General features: G+C 46.5%; 2 long non-coding RNA genes across 10 annotated transcripts in view; one reads left to right on the top strand and one right to left on the bottom strand.

Annotated features, from left to right (window-relative positions):
* Positions 1 to 8,631, bottom strand: part of LOC131765947 (uncharacterized) — a 111,944-nt gene extending 103,313 nt beyond the window's left edge. For all 6 annotated transcript variants that reach the window (XR_010835446.1, XR_010835448.1, XR_010835450.1 and 3 more), the window contains exons 1-2: positions 8,517 to 8,631; positions 2,049 to 2,248 (exon numbers count right to left, since the gene is read on the bottom strand). This is a non-coding gene — a long non-coding RNA (uncharacterized lncRNA). The remainder of the gene's footprint in view (positions 1 to 2,048; positions 2,249 to 8,516) is intronic.
* Positions 8,632 to 8,745: 114 nt separating this feature from the next.
* Positions 8,746 to 27,870, top strand: part of LOC136792138 (uncharacterized) — a 55,581-nt gene continuing 36,456 nt past the window's right edge. For all 4 annotated transcript variants that reach the window (XR_010835444.1, XR_010835442.1, XR_010835443.1 and 1 more), the window contains exons 1-5: positions 8,746 to 8,868; positions 9,120 to 9,452; positions 9,635 to 9,744; positions 10,688 to 10,755; positions 15,411 to 15,487. This is a non-coding gene — a long non-coding RNA (uncharacterized lncRNA). The remainder of the gene's footprint in view (positions 8,869 to 9,119; positions 9,453 to 9,634; positions 9,745 to 10,687; positions 10,756 to 15,410; positions 15,488 to 27,870) is intronic.

The following is a 27,870-nucleotide window of genomic DNA, read 5'->3' as shown; positions in this document are numbered from 1 at the left end:
TTTTGATTTCTCTTTGACTATTTAATTCTTCAGGCTATTACTGCTCTTTTTTTCTCAACTCAACTATAAAGTTTCTAAATGTCAACAACGATGCTCAATTCAGATCTCTATTCCTTATAGTGCCCAGCACACAGAAGAGTCATCCCTAAAAAGTATCAAATCAAATACTGACCTATTTTCATTATCTACATTTTAATCTGAATGACTTTCTAAAGCAAGGCTGCTAGGGGCAGGTATGTTTGTCTAAGAGCCACCAGTTTCACAGAACCACATCTCCAGAATCTAGATGTCACCCTTCTCACCATCTTATAGAGTTTTTCGTTCTTGTTTTTAATCATACCCCATTTCTGCCTTTGCTCTGTTCCCTAATTCTTAGGTGACAGTGAGAGAGAGTCTCTTCCCATTGTGATTTCTCTTCAGCTATGGACCTGTCCTGCAGTAGGTATGTACAAAGCCTGCAGTACAATCATCACGCAGAACGACGAATTATTCCCTCAGCCCTTAGTATTTGTTGTCTCATGCCTGAAAACCTGGAAATACAAGAATCACTTTTCCTCACTAGGGAAGATGAGGAGAGAGAAGGCTAGAAGGAACCCAGGAATCCTCAACACTGTATTACGGGAGTGGACGTACAGGAATCTATAGGAAACCCAGGTAATGAGAAGCCAGAACTAGTGTTACTGTGTATGTGTGTGTCTCATATGTAAATAGTCACAGCATCAAGGAATATCACTATTGTATTTTTAAAAAGACTTTGTGGGGAAAAAAAAAGAAAAGAAAATCTTACTATGGTTGTTTAAAAGACCTAGTACAGATGGTTCACCAATTATCTTTTATGTCAAATTATTACACAATACACTATCTCCTCTGCATACCAATAAATACATATCTTAGCAATTACTATATGCTATATTAGATTATAACAATATATTTGTTCACCATGTGCATTGTCTTAAAAATGTGTTCTTTGTACGGATCTCCTTCCTGGGCTGACATATAGATCACAGCATACTGATACCATATACTTTAGTGACCCATTAAACTGGTAAGAGTGACATTTAAAGAAAAAGTATGTATTCTGTTATTACCGGTTTAACGTATAAATCATGACTTTTATCGTGGATGGCATCACTCGTACAAAAGGGTTTTATATTAGGACATACCCATTCAGTTATATCACATAACTAGTGAAAAGGCTTTAAGCCTAAATATGCAATTACATTATTAACAACAAAAAAAATACAGAAAAAATATGAACTAACAAGAGAGCCTATTGTTTAAAACTAAAGGACCCCACCCCCTGCCAAAAAGCAACAGACTATTATATAATCAGATTGATTTTTGGGAAGAAACTGGTCATACGTTGTACAGTCCTTACTCTTCCAAGTCAGTTGCCAGGAGGCAGAAGGTATTCCATGCTGGAAGTCTTGGAGGAGCAGGTTGCCTAGGTGGTGCTCCAACACTGTCTCACTGGGTGGACAAACCTATTGTATTCTGAGGTTCAGTATCAGGGACCATCTGCTAACAGATGCAAGCTTCACCCTCTACTCCAGCCTTTGTCAGTATAAAGGGAGTATTTTGGTTCTCTACCTGCTAACTCTTTTGCTTTATCGTTTGGTTCAGAACTTCAATGGAGAAGAGGGTTGCTCTTTATTTGACTTTCTCAAAGGCTCCAGTATGCTCAGTAAAGTTTCAACTCATGCTGGGATGGAAGGAAAGGAACAGTGCCGACTAAATGTGGCATAATGTGACAAATATGACATAATGCTTGTTCAGTGGTATCCTTTGTTTTCATGGTTTGAGATAGAGAAAACTAATTAAGTGGCTGAATTTGGACAGGAATCCAGGTCTCTTAACTCTCCATCAAGCAAATAGTCTGCTTTTTTCTCATATACAATACTATTTAGACAACAGAGAAAAAAGTTTTTTCCTAAGCCACAGAGACTTAAGTTTGGCAATACACCAAAATCATGATCTGATGTTAGATCTCAAAGCTGGAAGTTAAGTTTTTGGTTTTTGGCTCTTTAGTTTTTGAAATGGCAAGTTACCTTTATAGGTCGGGACAGTATCCAACTTCCCTTTTTTAACTTGTCTCTCCAAAGGCCGAGCTATTGCCACACGCTGCACTTTACAAGAATTAAGATGCCATTTGTAGGTAGTACCAAGATCAATCTCCCCCTGCTTTGGTTTATATTCTTCTGGTGCATGGCGAGGCTGTTTGACTATTTCATAAGGACGAGAATCCGACCTGAAACATATAAATTTGAAACATAGCTTCACAGGTTCTTTTATTTCTAAGTATTTCAATGCAGTATTAAAATTTTCCAGACTTTTTTTTTTACTTGAAAAGTCTAAGAAGTTATTAAAATGGTGATGGTCGATAAGCTACTTGAAAGAGATTATTGAATTCCTTTATGTCCTATCCAGTGACTAAATATAAGAAAAATAAATGTCAAAAATCCTAGTTTTCGAAACATCTTTACAGTGGATCCTCAGTTAACTGGATCTTACATAAATACAATCTTCAAATCATTGAATTTTTTCCTAACCCGGAAGGAAATCTCAGGTTAAAGATTTAATGAATCTGAAAAAAATTTTAACTCTATCGCCTGGGTCCACTTTGTCAAAATCCTTATTCATCCTATTAAGGACTATAATAAACGATTTGGGCATGCTCTCTTCTTGTTGAAGTCATGCTGTCTTTCTGCTCACCATTAAGTAATCAATTGAAGAAACAATTTACGTCTAAACTCTGGCCTTTAGACATAAATCATATTCATAGTATTGAGGTCTTATCCACCTTCAGATCCCCAGAAGCCCTTGCCAGGGATAGGAGTCATATGGTACCCTAGCCACCCTGGACATTATATAACATTATGTGGCAGAGGTAGTACTGCAGACACTGAGGTTGTCTGGTGGGGTGGTGAGACCACAGACTCAGACTGATCAGACTACCTGGGTCCAAATCCTGGCTCTGTCATTCACCAGATTTATGATGTGGGATAACTTACCCTGTCTATGCTCCATGCTCCAGTTTCCTTAGATATCAAATAGGACAATAATACCATCTACCTCATCGGGTTGTTGGAAGGACTGACACATGCACACATGTACAGCATACGCATGAGTGTTTAGTACACAGTAAGGATGATATGTTAGCTCTACAAATGACTACAAGTCTTCAAAATTGCTTTTTTTCTTTGGGACACTATGGATTGTTTCACTCATTGCATCATTCATTTAAACCATCTTGTATTAATCAATATTTTCTGTTTATGTCCATAAGCTCCAAAAACCAAAACTCACTGAATCCCTTCTCTAGTCACGATATAACCTCTCAGACTTGTTAACTCCGTTTCCTCACCCCTATCAACCCACTTCAACCTGGTTGCCAGCACTGTCACTTCTCTAACACAGCTTGAAGGTGCACCGTGACTTCTATGTGATTAAATCATCAGGCGTTTTTAGTCCTCATCTTACTTAACCTCTCAAGTTGTAACTGACGTTATTGCCCACTCCCTCTATTTCTGAGAAGTTCTCTCTCCCTGCCTTCCTCACTATTTCTTCTTGGTCTCCTATGCAGCTTCGCCCTCCTATAGTCAGTCAGAAAGTTGGGCAGTTCCTCGACACTGGGGCTACCCACTCTCCCCTTCTCACCCAATGTTCCCTCGTGAGGACAACGCCCCTACTCCCACAGCTGTAATTACTAACTATGTGGAAACACCTCTCACTCGTACGTCTCCACTCAGACCTCCTCTCTTAGCTCCGTACCAGTCTTTACAGTGGCCTGTTGGATATTCAGTGGCACCTCAAAACTTAGTATACCCCTAATCAAACTATTTTCCCCCAACAAATTTGGGCCTATTGGCCTGTTCCCTATTTTAGTGACTGGCATCACCGTCTCTTCAGTTGCACTCAGAAACCTAGGACTAACCCTTCACGCCTCACCTCCCTCCTATATTTCGTTCATCATCAGCTCCTGTCAATTCTGCCTCTTAAATATCTCTTAAATCCGCTTTTCTCTCTCTCATCACCATTCCAAGCTTTCATAATAGCTCATTCAAATCAATTCAATACCTTCCTAAACTCATTTACTAGTTCTCTCTCCAATCTTTTCTTACATTGCACCCAAAATCATCCTTTCACACATAAATTTGATCAGGTCATTCTTGCCCTCATCTCCCTAGCCTCTTCCTCACCTCTCTTTCGTACCCCCCTCAACAAACAAACACACAAACAAAAAACAAGAAAGAAAAGAAAGCTTCAGTGGCTTCTTATTGCTCTAAGGATATAGAAAAAACTGAACACGGCCTCTTTCACTAGCTTCAAATCACACCGTGCTTCCTCTTCCTTTCTCTGCTCCTGCTGGCCTTCTCTGACAATTTCCTTCTTTCCATGCTCCTTCCTGCTACATGCTGCTCTCTCCTTGGAAGGCACTTTCTTACAGTCTTAATCCAGTTAATTGCTTTACAGCCTTCAGATTTTAGCTCATTTTTCTCATTTCCCTGATAAAGTCAAGCCTCTTTATTCTGGATCCGAAGTTACCTTGCACCTATCCTTCACAGATTTGATCACTGTTGCAATTTCATACTTATTTTGAGTGTTTTTGACTGACACCTTCACGAGACTGCAACGTCTGTGAGCACAGACATCATGACTATTTTGCTCACCACTGTATTCCAGGTGCCTAGCATAGCACCTGACAGTTAACGAATGCTTATGAAATATTATTTAGTGGATAAATCCCATATCTCTGCTTCTCAAGACATCTGAGTTGTTCTTTGCTCTTCCCAAATACCAGCTAGAGAGGAATAGGCTAAAATGCAATCAGGAAGTGGAGAGGACAGAGAAAGCTTAGAAGTCTTACTTTCTCTAGTAAGATTAGTTAGGAGTTAGAAAGTTTACCTCCAAACCCAAAGCTACTTTCTATGGAGAAGTAGTAAAGGGTAAATGCACTCTCAGTCATCTGATATATCCTAAAACACTTGACATGTCTGGAATCATACTTTCAGGGCAGACTTCCGGCCAACTCTGGCGATGTTCTACTGTGCGACAGCTGTAATGCTATAAAGGATCAAAAGTCCTGTACAAGTCCAGACATCTGCTCTTTACACAGTCTCTTCCTATATTATAGAAAAGTATAGAACAGAATGACACACGATTCTTTGTTGGTACAGATGAATCAGATGCTTTCTGCTGCCTAGTCAACGTGGTCACCATGAGGGAGTCAAGCAAGACTTCCAAACCCCTTGAATATGGCTCTTGCAAATACTGCTAGTTCCCTAGTCAAACTACGAAGAAAAGATCTAATGTTTTAGTAAGTGGAAAGATGATGATTTAAGAAATGGAAGTTTTACTTTTGTTGGCATATTTGAACCTTTTGGGAGTTGGGACATTTCTTTTTTTATTTTATTTTTTTTTATTATTACAGGCTACTTGAACAAGGCAACTGAGAAAGCACAGAATGGAAAAGCAACTGCCTTTGACAGAAAGATGTGGCAGGTTAAACTTTCTTGATTTTAACACTCCGAGCTGGTTAAATGCAAAATCTTTATTCAATAAATATGAACAGTGTGAAATTTATTTCAAATTTCCATTATGAATCATTAAGGCATCAAGAAAGAAAGGAATAAAGGTGAAGAGAAAAGAGCAACCATTCCCATTTGCTCTATCTCAACCAACTGCTCAATTCCTTCATCTCATTTACTATAATGTGTCGTTATCTTGTTTACCTGATTTTTGTTGTGGGACTATCATTCCCACAAGACTATAAACATAGTGGGAAAGCCCTTCTTTCTGTTCCCTGTCATACCCAGTGAACAGTCCAATACCTGCCCATTGCATTGTGTCTGTAGCAACAGAATCACCAGCAGTGCTGGTTAAAAATGCATATTCCTGGGATCCACTTCATTATCTACTGACTATTTTAGGTGGAGCTGTGGAATCTGCAATTTTAACCTTTCTAGATGATTCCAAATCACACCAAAGTATGAGGACTATGGAAAATCTTCACATCTCTGGAAGAGCCGCAAACCTACAAAAGTAACTGGAATCACCAAAGCACTGCAAGAGTTGCCTGAAATGTTAAAGGTATAAGTACTGGAGTAAAGGTTTGAAGGTCTCCACTTTTGCTAGGTAAGTAAAATAAACTCTATCTGAAATGAAAAGAAAATAGATAGCACTAAAAATTAAAGTTGCTACAGAGCATTTCAAAAACCCTAAATTATAGAAAGCTGATGTATGAGTTCCTGGAAAGCAAGAACCTCTCTTTATTGATATTTTTATACTTACTGCCTAAGACTGCATCTTGAATATAGTGTACACATTAAGAAAATAGAGAAAAGAACTGAACGGACAAAGATCAAAAGAGCTGAGTCCAAACGAAAAGTTTAGGCTTAAAAGGACTTTTTTGTCTTTCACACACTGAATAGTGAGTGCCTACTGTGGGCAATGATGCCCATTCCATGTGGGCAATGATGTCGCCTATGCAAACATAAATAACTTATCATAGTTTAACTCACATGAGCAATTGTATATACACATTGCAGAGAAAAACGATGTTCTGAGATAGATGGCTGTTTTGACTGACACAGTGAAAGAAATAGACATTTGAAAAGATTTAGTTACATAGTATGAAAAAAAAAGATTCAAACAGCAAGATGAAAAAGTAGCAGATGCAGGTCAAAATTTCCCTGAAGGGGTCTCTTGACAATCTTGATCCTCCTAAAGAGAGGCAATGTATTGAAATATTAATGAGTTTGTTCTCCCAGTTTTTTTCCCCTCCTTTATTTCAAGCAGGTAGTCAGGACCCTGATATTTCCTTCTTGCAGGACTTTTGGAAGGGCCGAGGATATAAGCTGCCTGAAGTCAACACGTTCTCCTGTCTTTTAAAAAACAATTCATGAAGAGATGAAATCAGATGTCCTTCTGAAAATAAGGTCCTAAGAGGAAACAGATGGTCCTGGACTGCAAAAGAGGGAAGAGGGGACGATTCCCCAGAGAGAGGAAGGAGGTAGAAGATGAGGGGTAGGGAGTTCTTAGAAGAGCAGGGGTCTTTGCCCCATTCTATCAGTGTTCCAGGAGGTGGCTGGATATCAAGTGTTGGCTAGGTGGAAGCCTACAACAGTGGCTCCCAGCTTTGCCAAGATTCTTGTACCTCATACGTAAACTTCAAAGCAGCAGTGGCACCACTCTTGAAGGGATTCTGCGAACTTCAGCAAGAGACATTTCAGGGGGAAGCATTACCAATGTCTAAAGCCCAGAGAAGACTCCTCTTGCATTGGCAATGCCTCTGCTCCCTGGATCATTTTACTGCTTGGAGAAAAGGGAGCCTCCAACATAATGAAGACTGAAATTTCCTGACAGCTGGATGGGAAAGGAACTTAGGTTGGATAGAAATTAATTTAAAGATTAGAAAAAAAATTAAACAATTTTCTTGCACATCAGGGTTTTCAGATACGAATCAAATCCTCAAAGGTCGACTTATCTTTAAATCTACATCCAATTAGTAATTTAAAACATTTTCCTTGAAACTATGGGGAAACTGCTTTCCATCACCATGTGAAGTGTTTTTCCTTTGGAGGGGATTACAGTACGACAGGATTGACATATTCATAATAGTTATTTAGCAAATAGTCGTCTAATCTCTGGGTCAGCAAGGAAGCTGAGGAAGGAGATGACTGCTTACAGGTTAGGCAGAACTCACTGACCAATTCTGGGTTTCAGGAGACTACCTTCTACATTTTCAGTCCGTCAGATCCCAAAGGAAAGCAGTTTGGATGGGACTGGGAACGGGAATATGGTCAGGCCGGGATGGAAAGCTACGAACAGAAGAAAGTGTAACACGGGTCGAAAACCCATAGACTTGCACACCGTTCTACTCTCCTTCCGTTTCCTTTTATTTATTTTTTTTAAATTTTGTGGGCATAGGGGCTTCCCTAGTGGCGCAGCGGTTGAGAATCTGCTGGCCAATGCAAGGGACACGGGTTCGAGCCCTGGTCTCGGAATATCCCACATGCCGCGGAGCAACTAGGCCCGAGAGCCACAACTACTGAGCCTGAGCGTCTAGAGCCCATGCTCCGCAACAAAAGAGGCCGCGATAGTGAGTGGCCCCCGCTTGCCGCAACTACAGAAAGCCCTCGCACAGAAACGAAAACCCAACACAGACAAAAATAAATAAATTTAAAAAGAAATTTTGTGGGCATACACTGTCCCCGTCGGATCAGGTCTCCACACTTGGCAGCCTGACATCCAGCCGCTGCTACACAGGTGTATATTATCCGCCTGGCGCCATAGCATTTCAGTTTGCGCCCCTGGATAGGACCCGACAAAGCAGAACTGCTTAACCCAAGGTAGCTGGCGGGTGAGCAGCGAGCATCTGCGGACCCGGGGATAAGTGAGGCGTCGCTGGGCCCCGCGTCCTCCAACATGGCGGGGCGGCCACTCTGAGGGTTCCGTTCCCCGAGACCCCAGCTCGCTTCCAAGCCCCGGCGGTCGCCACACCGGCCGTTTCTTACCCGGAGGTACAAATCTGACACAGACTCCAGGTCCTCATGCTCCTGGCTCCCGGGGTCAGCTCCATAGCTCCTCCGCACGCGCAGCTCCTGCAACTCCACCGCACTGACCTCAGTCCCGTCAGTCGGCGGGGAGGGGCGGGTTTAACGGACGCACGGCCTACTTCCGGCGGCGCCAGAGACGCGGACGGGTCAAAGGTCGTGCGTCCTCAGCCCCGCACCTGACGCGCGTGCGTCCTCAGCCCCGCACCTGACGCGCGTGCGTTTGGTGGACGCGGAGGTCTGGGTGCCTGCGAAGTGCGTGGTGTGGCCGGGCGCTGGGGTCCAAGGGGGACTGGCTGGTCGGCGGAAGCCGGTAAGTGCGGGTCCGCAGGCGTCCGGGCGTCATCTTCCGCCTACTCCAGGCAGTGGCGGTCTCGGGTCGCCGCGGCGGAAGGGCGGGGACTGGGCTAGGGGTGAGCCCGGGCTGGGAGCGGCTGCCGTCCGAACGTAGTGTCCGGGCCGGGCCGGCCGTTTCTCAGTGTGGACCCGGGATCCTCAAAGAAAAAGGGAGTGAGGATAAAGGGAATGTAGAGTTGAGGGTTTGTTTTTCCTTTGTTTCCCCAGTGTGGAAAGGAATGGAAGATGTTCACTGCACCTGCACGTGACCCCAAAATTTAGTCGGGAAGCTGGGTGTTTCACCTCCAGTGAAAGCAAGTGGGAGTGATAGGAGAGGCTTGGAAAAAGATCGAGCAGGGGAAGAGAGAGATGTCGGCATCTTCTCTCCCTCCTGCATAAGACCGTTCCAGTATGTAATCGCTGACCTGGAGAAATAATGCTCGAGTACAGAGTACGGGGCAGAGTTCCAGGTGTCACTGTGCACCCAACCCCCACGAGCTTTGTGATTCATCGCAAATGGCCGATCCGGAAGGATGAGTAAACTCCGCAAGTACAGTCGTGGTACAGTATTTGTTGAAGTGCTCAAATTGGACTTGAGCCTGGGTGGGTCTGTCCCTTCAGGAAGCAGCCGTTGGGCTCTTACTTTAAGGGACTCGAGAAGTCTTGTCAGCTCCCAGCAGTAGAAACTTTGATCTTTTAACGCCCCGATCTTCGGCCATTTGTAATACGTGTTTAATTAATAGTCACAGGACATAAGTGACCGTGGTGCTCAATAGTTTGGATAAGATGATTCCACTCCAGAAAAACACGGCTAGCATCAGGAATACCTGTGTTTTGGCTCATGTTGACCATGGTAAGAATCTGTTCCAAATGGCTTATTTTCATTAATTAAGTGCTGCGTCTCCGCATGTGTCAGTGGAGTGATGTTCTGGGCAGATGAGAGTGATGCTTGCTAAGCTGCAAGTCTTATTTCCTTTAAAAGTGTGCTGTGGGAGGAACACAGCTAAGTAATGATTGTTATTCTTCTATGTAGTATATTTTGTTGTCGTTTAAACGAAAAGTTGAGTTTTTAAGTATTTGTATTTTTAAGTATTTTGAAATGGCTTTGTAATATAACACGTCTGTAGCCTTGACATAATAACCTCAGAACCTGTGTTACATGATTCTGCTTAACTCGTGCGATGTTTTTTGTTTTTGTTTTTTTGTGGTACGGGGGTCTCTCAATGTTCTGGCCTCTCCCGTTGCGGAGCACAGGCTCCGGACGCACAGACGCACAAGCTCACGGACCATGGCTCATGGGCCCAGCCGCTCCGCGGCATGTGGGATCTTCCCAGACTGGGGCACGAACCCATGTCCCCTGCATCTGCAGGCGAATTCTCAACCACTGCGCCACAGGGGAAGCCCTGTGAGATGTTTTATATTTTGATTGGTACAGTGGTTTGTCTTATCACTTAAGACTGTGCATTTTGCTCTGTGTAAATTATGCCTCAATTAAAAATATTTTTCGGTCCTTAAAAAAAAATGTTGCTTGACGGATTTTAAAGTGAGGTTGATCCGCAGGGTTGGCAGTACAGATTACAGCACTGTGGAGTGCTGGAATCTGTGTCCTTCCAGATGATGTTTTGTTCAAAGTTCTAATTAACATGCCCGTTGTATCTCACTTCACTTAGTATAGGTAAATAGGAAATATTTACTAAACCAGTTCTATGGTTAGATGTTAAGTTTGTTGATACAATCTACCCACCATACCCTTTAAAAAAAGAAATCGATTTAAATTTTTATTGTTACTTTAACAGGAAAAACTACTGTGGCTGACTCTCTTATATCTAGCAATGGAATCATCTGCAGTCGCCTGGCAGGCAAGGTATGTTCTATTTGATATATACCTGCATTTCAGTAAGTATTAGCAAATCTACAATGTGATGAGTCCTTCGTTGTGTTCTTAAAGATCGAAAAAGTATGAAGTATAGTTCATGCATCTAAGAAACTGCCAGTTCGTTTAGCAAGATAAAATAGATTGTTGAGAAAAAGTTATGTCTAGATTGCTTTATGTTACTTTATATTAATATTTTATAAGTGCAAGAATGAGTTTTTGCAACCAATCATTTGATAACCTGGCATGATTGTGGAAAATTTCACAGGTGGAAGAGATGCTTCACAGTGGGGAATAATGTGGATAAAATGCATAAAGGCTAATTTGTGGATTGTGCTTCATTTGAGTGGAACGTTTGCCTATACTGAGAGAGAAAAAGGTGCAGGTAGAAAAAATGTATCAGATTACAAAGACCTTGAAGGCTAACCTAAGTACCAGAGAAGGCTTCTGAAGCCTGAGGGTCATGATGAAGATCATGTTTTAGGAAATGAAATGATAGAGACCTTTGTTTTTAACTGTGAACTGAAAGAAATTGGAATAATTTATTTGCAGTAGAAAGGTAGAGATGTTCCTCCTTCAGTGAATTTACAGTATACTCATCTGGATTTATCAGGTGACTGGTAACATAGAGAAGAGGAGATAGAGAAGCAAAACTGAATTTAAAAAGTTAGACCTAAGATACTGAAAGAAGACTTGGGGATTTGAGGCACGTTGGGTGAGGAACTGGCCCAAGAAACTGTCTATGGAAGGCTGAAAAACCTGGGTTGAATGAAATAATAAGGTGCTTTTATTTTTCCCAGTTGACAACTGAGAAAAAGTACAATAACTCTAAAGTGAGTAGATGAAAAGAAATAATAAACCATAAATTAATGAAGTAGAAAAGATCAATGACGCCACAATTTGTTCTTCACAATGATTAATACATCTAACAAATATGATACAGTGATGGTGGACACGTCATAATACATTTAAAGAGTGAATCATAATGTAAGCTATGGACTTTAATTAATAATAGTGTATGTGGGCTTCTTTGGTGGCGCAGTGGTTGAGAATCCACCTGCCGATGCAGGGGACACTGGTTCGCACCCCGGTCCGGGAAGATTCCACATGCCGCGGAGCGGCTGGGTCCGTGAGCCATGGCGGCTGAGCCTGAGTGTCCGGAGCCTGTGCTCTGCAATGGGAGAGGCCACAACAGTGAGAGGTCCGCGTGCTGCAAAAAAAAAAAAGTAATAATAATAATAATAATAGTGTATGGATATTGGTTCATACATTGTAACATATACCACACTATACACTAATATAAGATGTAGCTAATAGGGGGAACTGTGTGTGGGAGGGGATGCTTGGGAACCTCTTTACTTTCCAGTCAATTTTTCTTTTTTTTTTTTTTTTGTGGTACGCGGGCCGCTCACTGTTGTGGCCTCTCCCGTTGCGGAGCACGGGCTCCGGACGCACAGGCTCACGGGCCACGGCTCACGGGCCCAGCCGCTCTGCGGCATGTGGGATCTTCCCACACCAGCTCACGCACCCGTGGCCCCTGCATCAGCAGGCAGATTATCAAGAGCTGCGCCACCAGGGAAGCCCGTCCGATGTTTACTGAACATCTGCTAATTTCGAGGTATTTTGCTAGCTATGTCAGAAGGTAGAGATTTATGCACAGGGCACCAGCCCACTATATAGAGAGCTGATTTGGGGGTTGAGGCAGCACAACATGAGCCAGGGAAAAAGTAGACTCTGAGGGTTGAGAGAGCTGGAGGGTCGGGAAGCTAGTAATGGGTTAAGAAAAGGGCTTTATAACAGTGCTAGAGATGACCCCTGAAGGGTGATTCAAGATGGCAGATGGGGACACACATTTCAAGTGGGAATAATGTCAGCAAGGGGAGAATGAATGTATGTGACCAAAGCACGGGACATGAGAGGGGGACAGGGATGCATGGTGCTTAGCTTCTCACAGGCATTGCTTTCATACCACAGCATTGCCTCCTGCTAAGCCCGCGCTTGGTTTCAGACTCCTTCTTAGTTCACGCAGCCACAGCAAAGTGATAGGATTGGGAGTGTGAAATAAAACCTATATACCCTCCTGAAGGTGAGGGAGTAGGAGAGAAAAGTGAAGAGGTAGGCTGGGCTGTATCTTAAAGAGCCCTTCGTGCCAGCTAGGCACTAGGATATGGGTTAAGTGCTCCAGCTCTGGAGTTAGACAACCTGAGTTCAAAACTCCATTTCCATTTACTTGGCCTTTTTGAGCTTCAGTCTGCAGCCTCTGTGTAGTGGAATAAAAACCAAACGTGCCTTATCGCATTGTGAGGATTAAATGATGATAATGAGAAGCCCTTGGCAGGTGCGTGCTTTACCATGAAGATGATCATTGGCATTTATGATTAGGTAATAGGGTGCCATAGGGAGAAGAGAATAAACCAGGGTTGTTGTAATCAAATAGTACATTAGTAAGAATGGTCCGGTGGAAGTGTTTTGGATGGATTGAAAGGCAGAAAAGACGTTAGGTGGCTATTGCCATTGGTATAATAGTTGAAGTGAAGTAGTTACGGGAACTGAAAGGAGAGGCAGTGGATCACTTTGTAAGTGAAGGCAACTGAGACTGAGTTTTGTATACAAATCTGGTGACTAACCCTACCCTATGAGTCTGTGTAATGATGCTGCTCACATTTTGAGGACATGAAGTTTGACAAAAGTATGTTTTTTTGCTTTGTGAGTTAAATCATGCGGCAAGTCAGTGGCATGTGTGTGTACAGCAAATTCCTTTCAAATTTACTATTAAAAAGTATGTTAAGATAATACTATCCAGAAAACCTGTGATTCATTTATTCATTCAACAGATAATTCATTGAACGTTTCTTATATGCCAAGACTTGTTCTGGTCCTAGGGATACAGTTGTGAATAAAGCAAAGTCCCTGCTTCCTTGACACTTGCATTTGGGGGGGATATATGCTCGCTGTACTTAGAATGTTCCACTCCATTGCAAGCAGGAAAGTGGCCCTCTAGGGTTATACGCTGTTACGTAATATTTACATGGCAAGCACTTAATACGGTAATAAAGGTTCAAATGGGTACTAGAGTATCGTAAGAATTTCTTTTTATCTTTAGAATAGATTCCCGGCTTTATATTTGAACATAGATACTAGGTAGCCTTGGTCACTGCAGTGCAGCTGATGCCTTCCATTGGCTTGCAAACAGTAGGAGATATGGGTAAATTTCATGAATGTGTTTGCCAAATGGGTATTTTCTTCTGACAGTTTAACTGGCAAAAGCCAGCAATGGCTATATGTGGGGAAGTATGGCAAAAGATAATGTTCCATTGCCTTGTGGTGATGTTTTACCTGCACCTCCACCTGCTTTCCTGTCAGCTACCTCAATTCCATAAACAGCAGCGAGGAGGGTCCTGCTACAGGTTTGTGGCTTGTCTCACAAAGCCATGGTCAGGCAGAATATTCTATTTGAATTCGGTTGTTCAGGTTGCAAAAAAGCCTTACACTACTGGTACTTCTTGAACGGAATCCGAAAATTGGTGTCAGATAATTTCTGTCCTTTCCATTGCTTGTGGTAGGAGATAAGGTAAATGCGGATTAACCACCTGGGAGGTTCTTAACATCTGGAGAAAGAGTATTCCTTTCATGTCAGGAGATACCGTTATAGAGATAAATACTATTAAATTTCATATAGCATTTTAATACACGATGGACTTTCTGGAGTTACTTGTTAAGGCAGCAGAGGAGAGCGTTTTGAGTACTCATGGGTGAGCAGAGCCATTGGATAGAGCAGTGGCCTTTGAGTGAGGGTGATTTTGCCCTCACCCTTCCCCCAGCACGTTTGACAATGGCTGGAGACATTTTCCTTGGTCACATCTGGTCGGGGCGGTGCTGCAGGCATCTAGTGGGTAGAGGCCAGGATGGTACCACATATCGTACAAGGCACAGGACAGCCTTTCCCCACCACCCCAAAAGAATGAGCTGGCCCAAAATGTCAATAGTGTGCTATGGAGAAACCTTGGATAGAGGCTGAGGACTGAAGAGAGGCTGAGGTTGTCCGATGTACTCTCACGTCAGGTAGTCAGTCACATTTGCCAGACTGTTGTGTGGCCCTGCCCCTTTCCCAGAATCTGTAGCAGGCACGTTGATGCCAATGCTTGTCATGTCCTTGGGGTGCGAAACCCTTGGGGGCTCCTGAAAGTCCTAAACACAGGAAGGAGTGATTTAGGAGGGTGACGTGGGAGCAGAGAACTTTAGGAAGAACAACATTGTCCTCATGTGTTTGGGAAATGTGCCAGATGGAAAAGAGATGAGGTGTGCCCTGGGGTGTCCCATTCCAGAAGGCAGCCTGGGAGTGATGGGTGCCAGGGAGTCAGATTTTGAATTTGATATAGACTGCTGTAGCAACGAGCAATGCCTTGATCTGTCTAGAGAGTGCTGTGTTGTCTGTCACTGCAGAGTTCGTGTATAGGCTGATGCCCACTGATTGGTGATATGATAGAGGGTGGCTGATATAAAGGATGCTCTTAAGATATTGTGATTCTACCCTACTTTTACGATTCTTTCCCAGGATTCGGAGCTCCTCGTTCGTGAGCTGCAGAGCTCCTTGGATGTCTGCTCTGACATGTTTCATCCATTGATATGTGCCACTCGTTTTTTAGGTACAAAACAAAGAATGGCTTTGCACAAAGCCCGAAGGGATACACTGAAAGAATGATGGGAAAGGAATAATGCATAGGTATGTATTTGCATTTACTTTCTCCAAATATTTGAGACAGGGTAGCTGGTCAGTGGCTGCTTTCTCGTGCTCGAGCCCTTACAATGTGATCACCTCAGAATGTTACAGGGATTGGAGCCTGTCGGAGCCTGTCTCTGCCCATGGCCCCTAGTTTCTTCTTGTCATGGCTGTAGATACTGTGTAAGACCCTTGTCTTTTCCTCCTGCTCACAGCAGACATTGAGTAACATCTAGCTGTTACTTACATGCGTATCTCACAGTATAGTACTTTAGAAATGAGAAAGGTTTACTTATTGTGGAAACCAGTGTCGGCACCTGGCAGTGTTAGTGTCACTTGGTATTGTGTTTCCCACAGCTGCCATCGTAACTGTCATTGCCTGGTGACTCCCTAGGGTTTGAAAAGAATTCTTCCTTGGATCTTAGGTGATAGTGGTACATTCCTTCATTCATTTATTCGTTCAGGAACTTTTCTCAGCACCATGTATGTGCCATTTACTTTTCACATGTACAGTGAACGACACAGACAAAATTCCTGCCCCAGTGAACTGTATATTGTGATGTAATTGGCTTACGGTGAGGCCTGACCATTGGTAGTATTTTAAAATCTGTCCAGATGATTCTAATGTACAGCTAGGTTTGAGAATCACAGTTATAAATGAAGCACTTTGGGAATGGCAAAGGCACTACAGAAATAAAAAGTGGCTATTGGTATTCCTTCACTATTCCTGCATTTTTCCTGCCTGCATCAGGACTGTTGTGCAAGTGCTGATCATTTTCTTTTCAGCCCTTTTCGCTGTTTGCCTAGACCCTTTATCCCTGTTTCTAACTTAACACCCTACCTCCTTCTTGTCTTTCAACCTGCCATCCATCATCAGTTTGGGATTTATCCTAAACTTGGTCGGAAGCCATTGCAGGGTATAAACAGAGAAGTGGTGTTAGCAGAGATGCCTTTTTCAGACACCATACTGGCTACTGTAATAGAATGCAAAGCAGGGGACGGGAGTAGATTTGGGAAGACTCATTAGGAGACTGGCTTTGTGCACAGTGGTGGCCTTGGAGAATGGAGTAAAGGAGGCGGGTTAGAGTCATAATTGGAAGGTTACTCATGGCTTGGAGGTGAATAGGAGTTAGTGATAAATTGGTTATGGGGAATATGGATTAAGGATGTATAATTGGGTAAATGGAGGTGCTACTTAGTGCAATGGGAAAAATATTCTGCCCACATATTGGCCTGATAAACACCTTCTCACCCTTTAGACCTTGAATCAGAGATTCTTTCTTGTGTTATTATATTTTATTTTATTTCATTTTTTTTTGGTCTTTGATGCCAGCTTGCAGGATCTTAGTTCCCCAACCACGGAGTGAACCCAGGCCGCCTGAACTGGAGGCACAGGGTCGTAACCACTGGACCACTGGGGAATTCCCAGCAGAGTTTTTTTTATTTCTTTTTTTTAAATATAAGTTTTAATTACTTGATGAATTAATTTTTGGTTGCGTTGGGTCTTCGTTGCCACGCGTGTGCTTTCTTTAGCTGTAGCGAGCAGGGGCTACTTCTCGTTGCGGTGCACGGGCTTCTCACTTCAGTGGCTTCTCATGTTGCGGAGCACGGGCTCTATGCACGCAGACTTCAGTAGTTGTGGTGCATGGGCTCAGTAGTGGTGGCTCGCAGGCTTAGTTGCTCCGCGGCATGTGGGATTTTCCCGGACCAGGAAGCAAACCCATGTCGTCAGCATTGGCAGGCGGATTGATTTTTTGTTTTTAAACATCTTTGTAGGAGTATAATTGCTTTACAGTGGTGTGTTAGTTTCTGCTGTGTAACAGAGTGAATCAGCTATATGCATACCTGTATACCCATATCCCCTTCCTCTTGCATTTCCCTCCCACCCTCCTGATCCCACCCCTCTAGGTGGTCGCAAGGCACTGAGCTGAACTCCCTGTGCTATGCAGCTGCTTCCCACTAGCTAGCTATTTTACATTTGGTATTGTATATATGTCAATGCTACTCTCTTATTTCGTCCCAGCTTACCTTTCCCCCTCCCCGTGTCCTCAAGTTCATTTTCTATCTGCGTCTTTATTCTTGCCCTGCCTGTAGGTTCATGAGAACCTTTTTATAAAATAGATTCCATATATATGTGGTAGCGTATGGTATTGGTTTTTTTCTTTCTGACTTACTTCACTCTGTATGACAAACTGTAGATATATCCACCCCACCTCACTACAAATAGGTCAGTTCCATTTCTTTTATGGCTGAGTAATATTCTTTTGTATGTATGTGCCACATCTTCGTTATCTATTCGTTGGTAGATGGACACTTAGGTGGTTTCCATGTCTTGGCTATTGTAAGTAGTGCTGGCAGGCGGATTGTGACCCACTGAGCCACCAGGGAAGTCCCCAGAGACTATTTCTTAAGGGAGGCCCTCCTCAAGCCCCATCAGTCTCTTCCCTGCTGACAGAGACTCCCACGGAGTTACTGGAGCCCACTTGCGTTTGTCCATGCCCTCGGTAGAGGACGTGGCAGTGACCAGGTGTCGGAGGAGAACCGGGAGCCGCCGCTGCTGCAGCAAAGAAAATCAGAAGTGATCAGTCACTTCTGCTGTGCACAGTCTCCTGCCAGCATCTCCCTCTCTCAAGTCTCTCCCAGTTTCTGGCTGAAGACCTTTAATCTACTTGACAACCCAAACACAGCCTTTGCCCATCACCTCTAGGAGTCCCTAGAGAAGGGACACTGGCTGCAAGAGCAATTCCTCGAGCCTACGGCTGCAGCCGATGAGGAAGTCTCTTGACCGTTTCCAGGGAAAACGGTAGAGCCCGAGAGTCATCGCGCTCATGATCCTCTCCATCTCTCCCTTCCACAACAGAGAAAACATTTCTTGCAGCCTGTCACTTCTGAGGCTTTCATGCAAATGCCTGTCAAGGCTTGAAGAGAATACTCTAATCTAACTTGGTTAAGAACCCCTCCCACGTTGGGCTCCGCTCCTGGGCCCCATTTATACTGCCTGTCTCAGCCACACTGAACTCTCGCCCTCGGATACTTGTATCTAGAGTAGAACAAGGCCGAATACTGAGGCAGAGTGATCCGGAGACTCAGAACCGGGTTCTGGGTACCAAGTCTCGGCTCACATCAACCCAGCCTCCTGGGACACCATCTCCTCAGCCCTCCAGTCTCACTAGCACTTCCTCACCCCCCTTGGTTCTTCCGGCCTTCCCACGAAGAGGGCACCACCCTCTCCCCTAGTACTCAGCAGCTCCGTATGGGATGTGTCTGAGGGGACCCGTATATAGATGTCGTCTACATGAGAGCACAGAGGTGCCTGGGTTTGAAGGTGCGGTTCCAGAGTGGCCCTCTTCCTCAAACTGCTCCATTTACCATCTGCCAACAAAAAATGCCCTTGTCTTTTGCTAAGGGGCCAATGAGGAAAAGATGTGAATGGAAGCATCCTGTAGCCCAAGGCGTTAGGCTCCCTTTATAAAGATCAGGAGCTTCCTGCACACTAGTCCAGGGATGAGCTTTCTGTCATCCTCAGCAGTGAGCACGGTGGGATCCTGAAGGTGTCTCAGGTCACTGGCATCACGTACATCTGGGAAAGCACTCAGGTGTACGTACTGGGCAAGACCCACAGAAACGTGGCAGCCCGGTGAGGTTGTGTGTACCCCATGCCTCTTGCACAGATGCCCGGTCTGGGTGTACCTCGTGCACTGCCCAGCCAGGGAACAGAGAACAGGTTTGAGTAGATATAGAGGATCTGGTAAGACATCCTCTCTCAGGCCACCAAAGAGAATGGTATCTGGTGAAGAACCGGCAGGGAAGTTTCTCTGAGGGGAGCGTGTTTCCACAGTTAAACTGCCGTGGAATCTGTGAGGTCATATAAGGAACCCTCGACTTGAGGGGCAGGCTTCAGCAGGAGGGGCAGTAAGGTGGAGGAGAGCAGGGTGGAGGCAGAGGCACTCTGCCTGGCCCCTCACACCTGGGCCTCCCCACCCATGCCCTGCTGTAGTCGACACCCCACGTGGGGCGTGCCGGTGGGCTGGAACAGCCCCAGGGGCCACGTGAGGGCAAGAGAGAACCACATCCTGAGATTGGCTTGAGAGGCAAAATGAACGTTGAAAGAGACAGCTAGGTTGTACGGCCCTGACCCTAAGAGGCAGAGATTTGTGTGGACTGGGGAATCAGGGAAGGCTCCTCGGCAGTGGGCCTGAAGAACAAGTGACGTTTGGACCCATGGGGAGGAGAGGGAAGGCATTCCAGCTTGGAAGAGTAAAAGCAAAGACACACTCTTCTCGACCTTGTCCTGCCCCAAATATAAGTTCATAGCACCCTGCCATTTTCATACCTGAGGCCTCAAGAAGACCCAGAGGTGAAGGGGCCTGCCCAGTGTTACACAGGGAGTGGAGAGGTGTTGTGCTCGATGGTTAGGTTCAGGTTGGGGCCCCGGATTTACAGCTGATAGGAACGTGAGGACAAGCTCATGCCGTTTCAAACATTTCCAAGTGTTGACTGAGAGAGACGTCAAAGGTGCAAAATAGGGGTGCTGAATGACCTCACCAAGTGGGAATGGTGGGCCCATTTTAATACGAAATTCGAAGCGAGTTTGTGACACAAGGACATCACAGGAAATGGCAGCATAGTCATGACACTCCCCTCTCCCCTAGAAGTAAAAATCACTAGAGTCCTCTCTCTCTCCTCCGTGAAAGGATGAGATAAAGGGCTCAGCAGCAGCCCCCGTAAAGGACGTGGTCGACACCGCGAAGAGGTGTCACTGAGACGGTTTGGTCCGACTCGGAGAAGGAAAGAGACAACTCTGCCCTTGGCCTGGTCAGGCCCACAGGAGGGAACCCCATTTGGGGCAGCCGTTGATAGTGTGGCAGTGTGAGAGAACCTTCTTCAGGAGGGGACTCCCTGTTGCAGACCTTGCAAAAGCCCACACGGGACATTCGTTTACTGGGGCTGTTGCACAGGGAGTGCGCCCGGAGGTGGGGCCACCGTGCTTGCGAATCACAGCACCTCGTAATCGTTAGCTGAGTGAACGCTGCAATCGCCGGAGCTTGGGTCTGGAGCAACCGAGATTCTTGGTCCGACTCTTCCGGAGAGCGCTTTCTCTTGGGAGCTCATCTGGGGCCTGGCTTCTCTGCTTGGGCCTTTGCTGGCGTGGCCAAAGGAGCATCCCCGTGGGCCCGGTAGCCACCAAGCAGGCAGTCTGTCTCCCCGTGCCAGGCCAACTGCGTTCCTCCACACCCTCGGTAGAGGACGTGGCAGTGACCAGGTGTCGGAGGAGAACCGGGAGCCGCCACTGCTGCAGCAAAGAAAATCAGAAGTGATCAGTCACTTCTGCTGTGCACAGTCTCCTGCCAGCATCTCCCTCTCTCAAGTCTCTCCCAGTTTCTGGCTGAAGACCTTTAATCTACCTAACAACCCAAACACAGCCTTTGCCCATCACCTCTAGGAGTCCCTAGAGAAGGGACACTGGCTGCAAGAGCAATTCCTAGAGCCTACGGCTGCAGCCGATGAGGAAGTCTCTTGACCGTTTCCAGGGAAAACGGTAGAGCCCGAGAGTCATCGCGCTCATGATCCTCTCCATCTCTCCCTTCCACAACAGAGAAAACATTTCTTGCAGCCTGTCACTTCTAAGGCTTTCATGCAAATGCCTGTCAAGGCTTGGAAGAGAATACTCTAATCTAACTTGGTTAAGAACCCCTCCCACGTTGGGCTCCGCTCCTGTGCCCCATTTATACTGCTTGTCTCAGCCACACTGAACTCTCGCCCTTGGATACTTGTATCTAGAGTAGAACAAGGCCGAATACTGAGGCAGAGTGATCCGGAGACTCAGAACCGGGTTCTGGGTACCAAGTCTCGGCTCACATCAACCCAGCCTCCTGGGACACCATCTCCTCAGCCCTCCAGTCTCACTAGCACTTCCTCACCCCCCTTGGTTCTTCCGGCCTTCCCACGAAGAGGGCACCACCCTCTCCCCTAGTACTCAGCAGCTCCGTATGGGATGTGTCTGAGGGGACCCGTATATAGATGTCGTCTACATGAGAGCACAGAGGTGCCTGGGTTTGAAGGTGCGGTTCCAGAGTGGGCCTCTTCCTCAAACTGCTCCATTTACCATCTGCCAACAAAAAATGCCCTTGTCTTTTGCTAAGGGGCCAATCAGGAAAGGGTGTGAATGGAAGCATCCTGTAGCCCAAGGCGTTAGGCTCCCTTTATAAAGATCAGGAGCTTCCTGCACACTAGTCCAGGGATGAGCTTTCTGTCATCCTCAGCAGTGAGCACTGTGGGATCCTGAAGGTGTCCCAGGTCACTGGTATTACTTACATCTGGGAAAGCACTCAGGTGTACATACTGGGCAAGAGCCACAGACACACGTGGCAGCCCGGTGAGGTTGTGTGTACCCCATGCCTCTTGCACAGATGCCCGGTCTGGGTGTACCTCGTGCACTGCCCAGCCAGGGAACAGAGAACAGGTTTGAGTAGATATAGAGGATCTGGTAAGACATCCTGTCTCAGGCCACCAAAGAGAATGGTATCTGGTGAAGAACCGGCAGGGAAGTTTCTCTGAGGGGAGCGTGTTTCCACAGTTAAACTGCCGTGGAATCTGTGAGGTCATATAAGGAACCCTCGACTTGAGGGGCAGGCTTCAGCAGGAGGGGCAGTAAGGTGGAGGAGAGCAGGGTGGAGGCAGAGGCACTCTGCCTGGCCCCTCACACCTGGGCCTCCCCACCCATGCCCTGCTGTAGTCGACACCCCACGTGGGGCGTGCCGGTGGGCTGGAACAGCCCCAGGGGCCACGTGAGGGCAAGAGAGAACCACATCCTGAGATTGGCTTGAGAGGCAAAATGAACGTTGAAAGAGACAGCTAGGTTGTACGGCCCTGACCCTAAGAGGCAGAGATTTGTGTGGACTGGGGAATCAGGGAAGGCTCCTCGGCAGTGGGCCTGAAGGACAAGTGACGTTTGGACCCATGGGGAGGAGAGGGAAGGCATTCCAGCTTGGAAGAGTAAAAGCAAAGACACACTCTTCTCGACCTTGTCCTGCCCCAAATATAAGTTCATAGCACCCTGCCATTTTCATGCCTGAGGCCTCAAGAAGACCCAGAGGTGAAGGGGCCTGCCCAGTGTTACACAGGGAGTGGAGAGGTGTTGTGCTCGATGGTTAGGTTCAGGTTGGGGCCCCGGATTTACAGCTGATAGGAACGTGAGGACAAGCTCATGCCGTTTCAAACATTTCCAAGTGTTGACTGAGAGAGACGTCAAAGGTGCAAAATGGGGGTGCTGAATGACCTCACCAAATGGGAATGGTGGGCCCATTTTAATACGAAATTCGAAGCGAGTTCGTGACACAAGGACATCACAGGAAATGGCAGCATAGTCATGACACTCCCCTCTCCCCTAGAAGTAAAAATCACTAGAGTCCTCTCTCTCTCCTCCGTGAAAGGATGAGATAAAGGGCTCAGCAGCAGCCCCCGTGAAGGACGTGGTCGACACCGCGAAGAGGTGTCACTGAGACAGTTTGGTCCGACTCGGAGAAGGAAAGAGACAACTCTGCCCTTGGCCTGGTCAGGCCCACAGGAGGGAACCCCATTTGGGGCAGCCGTTGATAGTGTGGCAGTGTGAGAGAACCTTCTTCAGGAGGGGACTCCCTGTTGCCGACCTTGCAAAAGCCCACACGGCACATTCGTTTACTGGGGCTGTTGCACAGGGGGTTTGCCCGGGAGGTAGAGACTGCTTGGACTACCATTTTAGAAGTTGGGCCACCCTGGTTGAGAAGCACAGCACCTTGTACTCCTAAAGTGCTTGAATCAGCGGGTGCCCGTTAGGACAGACGAAGTCAGGCCTCATTGGAGCAGACTGCCTTTGGGAGTGGTAGAAGGTGAAGTGTGAAGGGGAATGCTCTGGAGGAGGTTTGTCGTGGCAGGTGGGCCAGCATGAGACCATTCAGATTCTCCAAGGCTCCAGAGATCACTTGGCTGGGAGCATCCCTGTGATGTGGTGCGGGGACTCCAACCTTAACAGGACCTGGCTGGGCACCTGGGGGAGGCCGAATAAATGGTTTCTTAACTTAGGAGAGTGAGAGACTCACCTGGGGAGTTCCACAAAAGCACTTAAAAAGACTTGTACCTGGATTCTTGAGACAACCCTCAGAAAACTTATCTAGATGTGGAGTAGGGCTCAGGAAGCTTCAACTTGTGTGTGTGTGTCTGTGTGTGTGTGTGTGTGTGTGTGTGTATGTGGTGCGTGGGCCTCTCAGTGTTGTGGTCTTTCCCGTTGCGGAGTGCAGGCTCAGCGGCCATGGCCCACGGAGCCAGCTGCTCCGCGGCATGTGGGATCTTCCCGGACCGAGGCATGAACCCGTGTGCCCTGCATCGGCAGGCGGACTCTGAACCACTGCGCCACCAGGGAAGCCCTAAGCTGCACTTTTTAAATAAGCTTCCTGGGCAGCCCCACCACAGTGGTCCATGTATAGAGTGACCAAATGATTGTGTCTTCTCGGTTGCTTTGGGGAGTCCAAGTGGGCCGTATTTAAAACGGCAGCAGGCATACGTATAAACAGGGAAGTTTCGAGGCAAACAGAGGTATATGGTTACAGTATGCATGAATCAGATCTGAGAAAAGCTAGCCTGGTGGTTAAAGAACACAACGCTTAGGACAGACAGACCAGATTCTGTCCTACTTACTTGTGTGAGTTTGACCAAGTTCTTTATCCTCCTGACTGTTTGCTCATGTGGAAAAGAGCTATGGCTGTACATTGAGCACACTATTCTCTTTTGGCAAAGGTTGCTCTGGGTCCATTTGTGTTCTCTGCAATTCTTTCCAGTGTGCAAGCATTTTTAAGTCGTCTGATAAAGTATTACATTTGACTTTGAACTGTTCATTACTTTGGGCAAAGCTTCTGTAGTGCTGCAGAGACTAGAACCTATGCAGAGATAGTGAGAGGATGCTATAACCTTCTGCCGGTTTATAAAGAAGTTTCACCTTTTCTCCACTTCCTCCACCTGCCACCAAGAGATGAGAAAGAAGGCAGAGGCTGGAAATGCACACCAGGCAATACTTGTGTGTCAGTTTGGCTTTTTCTTCCACTGCCAGTTCTTCCCAGAGAGATTTCACCCAAAGCGCCTAAGCTTGCCATGGCCATTGTTGTGCAGAAAATTTCTCTCTATTGCTAGTCACATCCCCTTTTCCTTCTCCTGGTTCTAAATGGATGTTTGGGGGCGGGGAATAAAATGCAATACAGTGAAATGTCTATGCTGATTTAATTGGCTTGGGGTGAGGCCTGGCCATTGGTAGCGTTTAAAATCTCTCCAGATGATTCTCATGTACAGCGAGGTTTGGGAATCACAGTTATCGATGAAGCACTTTGGGAATTGCAAAGGCATTGCAGAAATAAAAAGTGGCTATTGGTATTCCTTCACTCTTCCTGCATTTTCTTTCCTGCCTGCATCAGGACTGTTGTGCAAGTGCTGATCATTTTCTTTTCAGCCCTTTTCGCTGTTTGCCTCGACCGTTCATCCCTCTTTCGAACCTGACACCCTCCCTACCTCCTTCTTGTCTTTCAGCCTCCAGTCCATCATCAGTTTGGGATTGATCGTAAAGTTGGTGGGAAGCCATTGCAGGGTATAAAGAGAGAAGTGGTGTTGGCAGAGATGCCTTTTTCAGACACCGCACTGGCTACTGTAAGAGAATGGCTAGGAGAGGGCAGGAGTAGATTTGGGGAGACTCATTAGGAGACTGACTTTGTGCACAGTGGTGGCCTTGGAGGTGGAGTAAAGCAGGCAGGTTAGAGTCCTATTTGGAAGGTTAGTGATGGCTTGGAGGTGAATAGGAGTTAGTGATGAATTGGATGTGGGGAATGTGGGTTAAGGATGTGGAATTGGGTAAATGGAGGTGCTACTTACTGAAATGGGAAACGTTTTCTGCCCACATACTGGCCCGATAAACACCTTCTCACCCTTTAGACCTTGAATCAGAGATGCTTTCTTGTTTTATTTAGTTATATTTTATTTTATTGCATTTTTATTTGGGCTGCGATGCCAGCTTGCAGGATCTCAGTTCCCCAACCAGGGATTGAACCCGGGCCCCCTGAAGTGGAGGCACGGGGTCCTAACCACTGGACCACCGGGGAATTCCCAGCAGAGATTTTTACTTTTCGTTTCTTTCTTTTTTAATATAAGTTTTGATTAATTGGTTAATGAATGAATGAATGAATGAATTTTGGGTCGCATTGGTTCTTCATTGCCGCGCGTGGGCTTTCGGTAGTTGCGGCGAGCAGGGGCTACTCTTCGTTGTGGTGCCCGGGCTTCTCAGTGCAGTGGCTTCTCATGTTGCGGAGCATGGGCTCTATGATGCACGCGGTCCTCAGTAGTTCTGGTGCGTGGGCTCGGTAGAGGTGGCGCGCAGGCTTACTGGCTCCGCGGCATGTGGGGCCTTCCCGGACCAGGGTGCAAACCCGTGTCCCCTGCCTTGGCAGGCGGATTGTTTGTTTTTGTTTTTGTTTTTAAACATCTTTGTTGGAGTGTAATTGCTTTACCCTGGTGTGTCAGTTTCTGCTGTGTAACAAAGTGAATCAGCTCTATGCATGCCTATATCCCCATATCCCCTCCCTCCTGCGTCTCTCTCTCTCACCCTCCTGTGCCCAACCCTCTAGGTGGTCGAAAGGCACTGAGCTGAACTCCCTGTGCTGTGCAGCTGCTTCCCGCTAGCTAGGTATTTTACATTTGGTATTGTATATATGTCAATGCTACTGTTCTTTCGTCCCAGCTTACCCTTCCCCCTCCCCCTGTCCTCAAGTTCATTTTCTATCTGCGTCTTTATTCCTGCCCTGCCCTTAGGTTCATGAGAACCTTTATATAAATACATATATATATATATATATATATATGTTCCATATATATGTGGTAGCATACGATATTTGTTTTTCTCTTCCTGACTTACTTCACTCTGTATGACAGACTCGAGGTCTATCCACCTCACTACAAATAGCTCAGTTTCATTTCTTTTATGACTGAGTCATATTCTATGGTATGTATGTGTCACATCGTCTTTATCTATTTGTCTGTCGATGGACACTTAGGTTGCTTCCCGGTCCTGGCTACTGTAAATTGTGCTGGCAGGTGGATTCTGAACCACTGCACCACCAGGGAAGTCCCCAGAGATTATTTCTTAAGGGAGGCCCTCCTCAAGCCCCACCAGTCTCTTCCCTGCTGACACAGACTCCCACAGCCTTACGTAACTGCTCCTTTCAAGTACCATACACAGTTTTAATTTCACAGACATTTGTAAGCTCCCGTTTTATAACCCTCTGTTCTACTGATCCTTTCCCTCCTGCCTCATCATTTTTTCTCCAGTGCCTGCCAGTGCTTGGCATATCTTAGGGCTCAGTAAGTGTCTGTTGAATCCCTAATTGGAGACAGAGGACAAGGCTGAGGAGGGAAGATCAAGGCTTTATTTTTGTTTTCTACATGTTGAGAATTGGTCCTCGTGGGCGCGGCGATTCTTCCAGCCGCGCGAAGCCAGTGGCGCGGGCTGACAAGGGCCCAGCGTGAGGCGTACCGGCTGGTTCAACTGGGGCCGCCACGCGGAGATCAGCAGCGGCCCGGGTCGCACCAGCACCGGTCGCGGGGGGCTCCGCTGCCCGCTCTGCTGCTCTTCCTGCTGCCACTGTAGAGCCCGCGGGATGCGCACCATGGGCCGGGGCTCATTTGGACCGCGGACCGTGAGTTCCCGGCGAAGCGCCAGAAGCAACCGAGCCACAAGCGACAAGAGCCGCAGCCAGGGTGCCAGAGCCCTATTCCCCTTGCTGCGGGAGAGGCGCACGACAGTGACTTCACGGGCACGCCAAGTTCTGGCGGTCGGTGGCTGGCGCGGCTCAGTCAGGGCCGCGGAATTGGCGAAGCGTGTGGAAGGAGCGGGATGTGTAGAGCTCAGCAGCGGCGAAGTGGGTAGGTCCGAACAGGGGCTGGTGACTCCAGGTCCCGGCCAACCTTGGGGAAGGGTGCGCGTTGGAGGCAGGACGGGGGTCCGAGGATACACGGTGATGGGGCCCTGGCATTAGGAGCCAGGAGGGCGGAGGGCTTGTGGTGATCCGATGTCAGATCCCTGCAATGCTCTTTTGTCACCCTCACAGCTCCTGTCATGGCTTGGCCAGTTCGGGTCTCCCCCTGTAACTTATGGGGGTGTGGCGATGTTTTCCCAGATGGGGTCCCCGTGCAAGGTCTTTGAATACAAGTTATTTATTGAGAGTCTGAGTGAATGGTCAGGCCTGGGGGCCGACACCAGGAGTCCGGAGTCCTAGATCCAGGCTCACCCTTCCCTTAGAGCTCCCCAGAGAGCTGAGGGCGGCCCCGAGGGCAAGCTGATGGCCTTCAGCGTATCTTCTCTTCAGTCAAGAGAA

This window comes from Kogia breviceps, chromosome 11 (assembly GCF_026419965.1).
Source record: "Kogia breviceps isolate mKogBre1 chromosome 11, mKogBre1 haplotype 1, whole genome shotgun sequence".
NCBI lineage: Eukaryota > Metazoa > Chordata > Mammalia > Artiodactyla > Physeteridae > Kogia > Kogia breviceps.
This window is presented reverse-complemented; position numbering and strand designations above follow the sequence as displayed.